The sequence below is a fragment of the Phalacrocorax carbo genome, chromosome 7 (genome assembly GCF_963921805.1).
Source record: "Phalacrocorax carbo chromosome 7, bPhaCar2.1, whole genome shotgun sequence".
In the NCBI taxonomy this organism is placed as follows: Eukaryota; Metazoa; Chordata; class Aves; order Suliformes; family Phalacrocoracidae; genus Phalacrocorax; species Phalacrocorax carbo.
The window spans coordinates 7,501,333-7,511,771 of NC_087519.1; the positions used below are offsets into that span (position 1 = coordinate 7,501,333).

Here is a 10,439-nt window from a genome sequence, read left to right on the forward strand (position 1 = left end):
GCATCAAGGGACTGCCGCTGTTATGGGGCAAAAGCCTCTGGAAGGTGACATTTTCTGCAGTCATTTTATTTTCTTTTTCTGAAAGAAACTCAGACCGTTTGGAGTTTTCTTTGATTTGAATTTCAGAGGAAGCAGAGCAAACCAGCTGTGCCTTGCCTTCTGACAGGGAGCAGGTGGGGAATAACAGAAGTGAGGAGAGAAGGTGAATCTAGCCACAGTTTGGCAGCATACCCAAGTGTAGCAGCACATCTTTTATGCCATTTAATTGTTTCCTGCAACTCAAATAATGTGGACAGCATTAGTAATAATAGCAGCTTCATTATGTTCCTTTTTTTGATGTGCTGTCTAAAAAGCTGGACATTAGGAACCTGGCATTTTAGGCTTCCTTTGGCATTTTGTTTTTCTGCAGAACCTGAAAATACTTCAATGAAGCCTATTAAGGCCTAATACAAATGTGTGCAAGCAGAGGAAACCTGCATGCAGAATACAAATAATGAGTTTTTTAGCAGGTGGGGTGTTAGTCATGGGTTGTGATACTGCAGCACTGAGCTTTTGCACTCCACATCTTTGCCCCTCCCAAAAATGCATGAACTTCTAGGTCAGAGACCAGGATCCCTTGTTAGGAGCTACCTTCACTTAGCACAGAGCAAAACATGTCCTGTTGGCTTAGAAGCCTTGTTGGGACGGAGGTAGGAAGGTGCAGGGGACACAGCATGGCTTGAAGAGCTGGGGGAAGAATCTGCTCCTGCCACCTTGGCCATTGTGGAGGTCAGCTAAGACCCTGCCTCCTACACATTTATCATGGCCAGTACATTAAATCATCTCACTCGATGGCTTCATCTATCTCTTTGTCACGTCCTGCTGGCCAGCTCTCGTCAGTGGCATGTTTGGAAATGCAGTGTGGCACCTCTGAGTGCCCAGAGGGTTTCACAGCTTGGTGTCATTCAGCCTGCATTAGGCTTCAGTGAAGCATGTACTGACCACGAGTGAAGGAAGGAGGAAGGGTTCCTGCCAAAAATACAGCCAGTTCAGCTGCAGTGCTGCTGAGGCAACGGTAGAGGTGGATTTTGTGTGCTGCCAGTTCCCAGCCAACAAACCCTTATTTTGTTCTCAGTACATGGATGCGTTATTTTGCTTTTTTGACTTTGACTCCCCAGCTATGAAGAGCCAGAAGGATGGATCCTGCTCCCACTGCTGCCAAAGCAAATGTGGAGCTATCCCACTGCTTGCAAGATTATCAATGCCTTATGTATACAAGGCAGATTGATTTTCTTTTCACCCCAGTGCACAGAAGGGGGACAGGCTAAAGAGAGGGTTTAGTGGCACTGAGGATGGGAGGTAGGTGGTTGCATGAAAAATATTCACGTGAGATGCTGGACTGTGTCACAATTCAACCTCCTTTTCTTCCCGAGGAGGTCTGCAGCCTACGATGTTTACATTGTCAGAGGGTATTTACCATCAATGCTGCAACGAGTTTTCCTGACACTTGCTGGGGAGCACGGACTCGCTGAGAAGGAAGAAGTCAATGCAGCAGCAGCCCGGAGCGATAGGATGTGAGAAAATCCTCTTGCACATAAGACAAGAGGCTAGGCTGAGATTTCACAGTTTGCTGAGACACAGTCTTTGCAATGACCTACATTTGTACATGATATATGGGACCCAAACATAAACAAGACATGATGAAAGAGCTGGGGAAGGGCAGAAGTGGTGTGTGGTTCCTGGGAAGGCTCTGGGAGGCTGTGCTGGTCAGAGCTGGACCCTCAGTGCTGGGATCAATGCTGCACCAAGCGTGCCGGTCCTAAATCAAACCGAGGTGCCTGACCTGTTTCCTGTCAGCCAATAACAAGATGAAATCAGTGACAAATATGGCTTTCCCTGGGCAGCCTCAGAAAGCTGGTGATGGGAAGAAGAGGGGCATCAATGGTGATGTGTCCAATGCACCTGAGTCTTGAAAGAAATAGTTCAGGAGAGAGTTTGGGCTATTTGTGTTCCCCCAGCTCTTCAAGCCATGCTGTGTCCCTGATGCCAGGCTATCCTGGGTTTGGAGACATGCCCTGGGTGAATATCCTTGTCCTTTCAGATGTTACAGTGTCACTCAAAGGTCACCAAGCACAGCTAGGTGACCTGGGTGGCTGCTGTTAGCTAATACCTGCCTTCCCCAGGGTAAGTGGGCACCAGGGATGATGGTTTTTACGACACATTGTCCCCAGAGTGTACAAGGATGCTTCTTTTTCTTTTTTGCCCCTTTTCTCACCCCATTCCTCTTCCTTCAAATTATTTTGTATTTTCTTTTGAGTTTAGCTTGTGGAAGGGGTTCCTGATAATAGTCTAGCACAATTTTAAATGTCCTCCCAAACCAGGGGAATGTAGCAGGCATGTGAGGGCTTTTTATTTTTCCCTGTGCACAAAATCCATTCAGTATTACTCATATTTTCTCAAGACTAAAGATATTCTAGGTGTTGAGGTGACATGATGGATGGACTGAAGACGAGGTCTGAAAGGATCAATGGCACTTTTGTAAAAGATGGATGAAGCATACAGAGAATTCCCGTATTCACAAAAAGCACCCACTTTTTGTGAATACAAACACCTTTTTCCCCTTCCTTCCCCATGTGAAGGAAGAAGGAACCTGGAGTGAAAAACCTGCCTCCAGTGAAGCCAACGGCAGGAGTGCCACCGGTGGCAGCGAAGCCAGGACATCGCTGCTGGAGCTGCTGCAGCTGCAGCCTGCCCACGCCTCTGCCAGGGGCTGCCATCCCGTGGGTGTGCCTTCGTTTGCTCCTGCCAGCACCAGTCAACGTATTAGAAAGACATCAGCAACGATAAAATTGTTGTCATTCCTTCTACTGGAATGCAAAAATACAGTCCTGTGTGAGTAGTTGCAGCCACGTGTGTAGGACATGGCTGGTCTAGGCCGCATCTGCTTGCACACGGCCGTAACCTCCCTCCTTGGACACCCACGCGGAACAGGACATTCGTGTGTGTATTCCAGATTCAACCTGAAGCTAGAAAACACAAACAGTGGCAAAAAGGGGCTTATTTGGAGCTGTGAATGTAGGTCATGCTGAATGAAGATCAGTGACCTACATGTCCCAGTTTTGAAATCGCAGAATAAAGTAACAGCCGCTGGGCCCTGCAACGGTCCTGCTGCTGTCCCTGAAATGGGGGAACCCAGCCTCAAAGGTCCAGAATAAGGGGGAGGTGGCCTATTCTCCAAAAACTGAGATGTGCTAGGCTGGGTTGGAAATATAGTTTGTAAGCCAGTATTGTGCTCGTACTGAAAGGACTGTGAGCACCCTGGAGTGGCTGTTGTGTAAAGAGTCAAGGATGCCTAGGGTGCGGGGGGGAAATGAACATCTCGCCCTTTCAGCAACAATTAAGGCTTACTACTGTGGAAAAAGTTATACGGTTTGCCCTACATCAAGCAGGCCATTTTTTAGCAAAGGAAAGTGAACCAGGGTCTCTCTCTAGGGAGCATGAAACGATGAGTCCTGGTCCCCTCTCTGAATCACAGCTCTAAGTTTCCCTTCCACCTATTGCCTCCAGACCCATGTTCTGCACTGCTGCTGCTCCTGCCCCTCCTCAGGCTCTCAATCACCCAAAAGCTAAAACACTGGCTTGAAAGGATTTGAAAAGATCCAAAATTAAACTTGTTTATTTATTCATTGGTACTTCGTTGTGTTTTATATAGTGTTGTCTCCTAACTAATTTGAGCGTCTCAGTAGGCTCTGCACATGTCTCTGCACACCCTGCCACCTGCAAGGTATTCCAGGTAGGGTTCTGAAAATGGAAACTGAGCACAGACTCAGATTCAGGAGCTGGATCTGCAGAAGAAAAACGCCCTTTGAAGCAATATGAGGCTCAAAGGAAGATCGTGGTCTTCTGCAGAGGTGTGCTCAGGCTGTCAGTGCAGCACACTCCCATGGCACGTGAGAGCCGGAGCCGCCATGCCCAGTCCAAACACATCAACCTGGGGGTGTGTTTGATGTTGGAGAGACAGAGCAAGCTGGATTTCAGGCTGCAGGGAGGTCAAGAGCCAGGGCACAAACAGTTTCTTGGCAGGTTTGGGCACTCAGCAGCCTTTTTTTAATCCCCAGCAGCCTGCATGCTGATACCTCTGTGCCACCTGTGCAGTCTCATCGGTCTTTTTAGCATTTGCAGCCAAAGCCTCAGCAGGGGATCAAGTGTTAGATACCCTGTTCACCTGTCTTGATGTTAACTGAAGAATTATTAGTATAATAAACATTTTACCTTGTTTTTTTTAAGCCTCAGTGCAGAACATTTTGTAGAATTCGACTGCAAATCTGGACCCTGTGGCTTTTGTCAAAATACTAAATACTGAACTCTCCGCTTGCCTCCCTTCTGACATCGTTAATGATAATAATCATCCCCCCACAGCTGCTAATCCTCTTTGCAAAATGCTCTGCCATGTGCTGGTCCGTCTCCTCTGCCCTGCGTATTCTGCAGTCATTTATATCAATTCAATACAACCATGGAAATGACCTGGTGGGACTTTAAAATGCTGTAAATGACCACAGAAGATGGAGGTCAGCAGAGATGGGCACCCACTGTTCAGGGCTGGCTCAGCCAGCTATTGAAGTCTGGTCAGCTCGGAGCTGAGCGTAGCCGCTGTCCTTCGGCATGGGTATGGCACAGCTGTTTCTCGCTCCAAAAGGGTATCTCATGCGAGGAAAATCATGGCAGAAGGCACTTGTCAGAGCAGGGATCTCTCCTGAATCCTGTCTGAAAGATTCAGGCATACTAACTTGCTTTTATTTTTAACGAGGGCAAAATCTAGTCCAGTTGCTGTGTTAGAAACACACCCGAGCAAACAGAAACCACAAGTAATTAGCCTGACCCCCTGCCTGAGATACCGATTTATTTTTTACATCTACCTTCTCTTGATGTGCAGGTGTTAAGTCTCAGCTCATTTCATGTTCCTCTTTAAAATGATCTCTGAAGTGATGGGTCCCCTCAGACTAGTACTAAAGTAATGATTGCAGTAGTTCTGGGACAACCTTTGCGATGGGCACAGATTAATCACGCACCAGTTATGGTGCAAATGCAACCTCACAAGAGAATGGCAAGACCTCAAATGCTCCCTCATATAATGGTAACAGTGAGCTTTTATTTAATGTTCTCCAGCAATCTATCTCCAAGAGCTTTAACAAGGTGGGCTACTGTTTCTCTCCTTTAGAAAATAAAGAGCTGCAGCAGAGATGCTAAATTACCTCCTTAAGTTCACACGTTTTAAGGCCTGCCTAGTACCACCAGGAAAAAAAGCCGTTCCCATTAAATACACTTCTGATGAAATTTTCAATTCTGTATGCTTAAAGTTTTCCATGGGAACAACATGATTTTTACAGATGTTCTTGACTGAGAAAAACCAAGTCACGTCAAAATGATCCAACCTGCAAATTTCAGGCATGTTTATCTAACCCACGAGGTGTCTCGTGGACCCCGCAGCCCCGCAGCGAAGCGTTGCGGCTAGCAGAGGAGCACCAGGGCACGTTATAGCCAAACTGTGATGCCAGCAGGGCATTTCAGCAACATGGATGAAGTCAGAAAGGCCAAAAGCTTTTTTGTCTTTCTAAATCCCTGTGCGTGCGCATTTGTGTAGCTTTCTCTTCAGTCAAAATTGGGGCTTTTGTCTTCATTTCCCAAGAAAGTGAATACTGAGACTCTGGAGTTCTCTGCAGGGTGGGAATGCTCTTCTGCCCAGTGGGTGGGGTGGGACTGACTGCAGAGGGATGGAGCACACTGATTTTCCTGCTGACAGGTCCCCGCCCTCCTGCAACAAGTCTGTGCTCTTATAAAAGAGTAAATTTGCGTCCTGCCTCAAAAGTTTTGAACTGTCCACACACTCAGCTTTATGATAACTACTGAGGTGTCCAAAAGGAAAGAGCTTTTCCTTGTGGTCTGTAGAAGATTGCTAGTCTGGGTCCTTTGGTACAGCCTTTCCCCATTTCTCCCTCCTGGTATATTACAGCCCTGAGACAAGCCCACTGCAAGACTTCTTTTTTTCTTTTTTTTTTTTAATGAAATGCCTTGCAGCCTTTACCAGCACACTGTACAATCTTATCATAAATAATTAAAACTACAGCTGTCAAAATAAATGGCTGAAGTCCATTTTGGCAATGCTATGAAATATTATCCTACGAGGTTTGGGGCGGTGGGGGGAGATTGTGTTTTTGTTGTGGTTGCACGCTGGCAGATAGGAGCCTAGCAGTGCCCTGTAATCAGCAATTGTTTCCCACTCATTAGTTCAAATTAGAGCAGCTCTGATGACAAGTCGAATGGCAACTCCAGCTTCTAATGGCTGAGGAAGGTGCAGGCTGACCCTTCTCACAGGCAGAGCAGAATGGTTTATTTTGTCCCGATTTCTGAAGACGGGAACGGGCACAAGGCAGTTGTATAATGCTACGTTCAGATGGGTTTGCAGCCGGGAGGTCTGGGGCCAGCAGCGAGCACGTGGCTTTGGTTAGAGAAGCAGAACTCTTGGCAAGAACCAGCAAACTCCTGGGGTCTGGGGAGGCTGCAACCTCCGTGTGTTTTGCAGACCATGGCCTCCCCAGTGCCCCTACTTTGGGCTTTATTTCAGACCCATCTTTTCTTGATCCCCTCCCTCCAAAATAGAGCTGGGGAGACATTTCTGTTGGAAGAAAATACACATTGGGTTAGACAGGTCCACTGGTGCAATGTGTGCAGGCAGGCTTTCAAATGTGTGCAGTGAGCAACGGGGCTTAGGGACAGCAGGGCTGGAGGTGGTAGGAGTTTCCCTTTGGGGCTTGCTTAAAACTGCTGGTGGGGGGTCTGGTTCTCAGGGTCTCTGCTCCCAGCACCACAGCAGCGAGACCAAGCTCTTAAGATCTCCTGAACTTCTGTTTTCGCTCCCAGTCATTGAGCTTATCCCGAGGAGATTTTCCTACCTGATTTCTAACAGTGAAGGTCCTGACCCAGGAGATGCAGCCATGGCGGAGATGAAAGTAAGTTATGGCCGACAGTGTGATGTGAGATCCGGGTAAAAGCTGGGCTCTGCAGGGACGGGGAAGAGGAGTGCTGTGAGCTTGTACAACTTTTTTCACCTGTCATATGGCACATAGGGTTTTTGAAGTCACAGCTCTTGAACTTGGGATTATTTGAGATGCTCAGCTTTCATTAATACAACAAAAGCTGTGAGTTTCTGGCCCTCATGGTTACAGGGAAAAAGCTTGAAAAAAAGACCCTGAGAACCAGACAAATGTAACAAAATTAAAAATAGGTGGCATACAGAAAGAGTCCCACAGGTATTATTCTAAAAAAAACATTGTGATTTGAGAGGAAGATTGAACTCTGGAGTTATCAGCTCCAGAGCTTGTACTTCAATCTCAGGAGAGGGGAACATCCTGTAATGGTGGGAGCCTTTCATGGGTGTCTGCCCTCTCCTCCCACCCCTACCCTGGGTCACGATGACCCAGCCAGGGTGGACGTGAGTGTCCCCAAATCTGCTGCATGCCCAGGTCTGGCAGAGGCTGGGCTGTCTCTGCCACACGCCTCCGGCGGCTGCCACCTGGAAAGGACATTTTGGTATTTTTAAAGTGGCGGCTCAGAGGTCCAGGAGCCAGGAGACCTGGGGTTTTGTCTCTGGCCCTGCCACTACCTTGCTGCCTGATTTGCAGTGGGTTGCTTAGACCAAGCCATCCCCACCCTGTAATGCCCAAAACACTGTGAGTGAGTGCTTGGCTAAACGATTTGCAGAAATTCAGGGCACTCACCTTTGCTGAACACTGTGTTTTTAATTGCCTGGCTTTAGCTATGGAGATGATGGTAAAACCCTCCATGCCTCTGTTTCCTTATCTGTGGAGTGAGGATAATGGCATTGGCTCATCATCAGAAATCGCATTGAGTCCTTCATCTGAGGCGGGATGGATGTTTCTCGAAGAACCTCAGGCATTTGGAAGTGTAAGTCCTGGTGAAAATCAGTTTTCAATTAGTCTTAGATGATTTAAAAAATTATTTCCACGCTGTATCTCCCTACTGGGCACGAGGTCTCATTTTTTGCACGTAGCTATTGCTTTCATTCCAGAGCAGGAGCATTTGCTTGCAAAGGTTTTCTCCAGCTCCTACGCAGCCTCTAAGCAAGCTTTTCTCCAGGTCCTGGAGACCTGGGGCTGGACCCACACCTCATGGCTCCTTGTGCCCTCATGGGCGTGTTCTCTGGGCACTGCTGACTGGCTGGGAAACTCTGCTGGCTTCTTGGCCAGAAGCATCCCAAATGACTACTGTGCTTGGATTTCTCTCCCTTCATGGATCTGGCTGCGCCCTTCGGGTGGCTTTTAAATGCCACCTCCCCTGGGACTTGTTAAAGCGCTTCATCAGTGCCCATCTTCCTCTGCAGGGATGACCTTTAACTCATCTCTACTGTTGCTACCTGACTCGGATCACCTCAGAAGAAAGGTTGCCATGGCAATTTCATATTCAGCTCAGCCAAAAAAAATCCAGCTTCTGTATCTTATTAAATGCTCCCTTTCGAGGATCCTACGCGTGGAGAGCCAGGGGTTGCTGCGTTCACTGCAACAAGGAGTTTGGTCACTGGGCCAGAGTGGCTGTTCCTTACCCCTTTTCCAAGGCCAAGGCATTTTGGTTTTTTCCCATGTTAGGGTAAAAGCTGGGGGTTTAAAGCCATTCGTATTACTATGAAAACACACCTCTGCAAAATGTCAATCTGCCTTTTCAAGGGGATTTTTCACTGCTCTAATCTAAACTGCGCTGTCAAATGTCAGGAGCGGCTGTTTAATGAGGATCAGTTGGAAGCCCTAATTGGATGGGTATTCAATGGGCTTCTTTTTTTCAGTTGTTGTTTTATCCTTGGGACTCTGTTTTCGCAGAGATCCTAGTTAAATTTTAGAAGCTAATCTCTGTTTAAGCTACAAGCTCGGGGCACCTTGGTCCTCGGAGGTTGCTTGGAGCCACGGCTGTTGTGGGCTTTCACTGAATTCACCTGGAAGGCAGAGAGAAAACCCATCCAGGATACTTCTGCAAAAGCAACAAGGAAGCAACAAGAACAGCGTAGGCTGTTCTTTTCTTGCAAAAAGGTAAGTAGCATGCAGAGTAAAAACTAAGATCGAAGGGCACCAAGGTCATGGGAGTGGCGGAGAAAAAGCCAAGGAGTGCAGGGGTGGTCAGCAGGCTCGGTGTGCAGCGGGGGTGCACCCAGGGCTCCCTTCTCCACTGAGAAATGCGCATACACGGGGGCATGGGGAAGGGGTCCGGCTCACAGGGATGGCCACTGCATTTATCTCCAGATGGACTGGGCATCCACAGCAGTAGGCAGCAAAACCCTGATCCTTTCCAAGTCCGCAAACCACCCCAAACGCATATAACCCTTTTAAAACCGCCTGAGATGATGCCTGCAGGCCCTGCAGCAGCTTCTCTGCACCTCATTAACTCCCTTCCATCATGTGCCAGCATTTCACTCCCGTGGCCTCTGTCAGAGGCAACAGGTGCTGCACAAAATGATTTTCAGTTGTCTGTCACCAAGCTCAAAATCTATCGTGCTGTACCGTCTTGGAAATTACAGCTGAAAGCCCTCTGAGCCATCCAGAGATCATCCCAGCCAAATCCCAATGTCCTGCACATCCTACCTCCTGGCGCATGGTCCAGCTCCCCAACCTCTGGTGTGTACTGTGTTTCTGGTGGCCAGATGTATCCGATAGGGAAACAGCCTCTTGGCGGATCCCCATGGCGGCACAGAAGCCCCCCCTACGCTTTATTGTTTGTGCAGCACGTGCTTCCTAACAGGAAAGCCTTTCCCAATGGGTTTATTTCTCCGTGTGAACTCAGTGTCCTGAATGCTTTCACACAAACAATCGTTCTTTGATTTTCTCTCCCCTCCCCAAGAATTTATAGCAGATGATTTTTAAAACATCCTGGTTTCCTACAGTCGTGCTTTTACTGTGTTTTTAATTAAAACCTTGGGAAGACCATAAAAGAAACATCACAGATGCAAGTGTTTCCATACCCTGTTTCACCTTAAACACTCATAAATAACCATGCACCCCTACAGCACCTCCTCTCTGCCCCCTTTGCCCTGCAGCACACTCAGGGGTCCACATTTTTAACACATCCTTTGGCTAGGAACTGTTCCTTATTCCAACACACATGTAACACCTTCTCTCCATCCCCAACTGAATTTCATTTAACACATCCAATTACCAGAATAACTTCTTCCAAAAATAAACCACAGGATGTTCAGGACTTCTCAGTTTTCAGCCAAGAAATTTGTGCCCTCCTGGTCTCTCCTAGAAAGCCTGGGTGCAGGCTGGCGTGCTTGTATATCAGCCCCTTCCATAAAATCCTGAGAAAAGATGCTGTGAAGCTCATACTCGAGGCAGGTGAGACACACAGGTTACAAATCATAACTCCTGCCCAGTCATTTCTAGGCATTTGTTACAGTGTCT

General features: G+C 47.6%; 1 long non-coding RNA gene across 1 annotated transcript; it reads right to left on the minus strand.

Annotated features, from left to right (window-relative positions):
* Positions 1 to 4,485: 4,485 nt before the first annotated feature.
* LOC135314180 (uncharacterized) lies at positions 4,486 to 9,677 on the minus strand. Its single transcript, XR_010373631.1, has 3 exons — positions 9,624 to 9,677; positions 7,755 to 7,948; positions 4,486 to 6,652 (listed from the first exon to the last, which is right to left on the minus strand). It is a non-coding gene; the product is annotated as an uncharacterized LOC135314180 (long non-coding RNA).
* Positions 9,678 to 10,439: the final 762 nt, after the last annotated feature.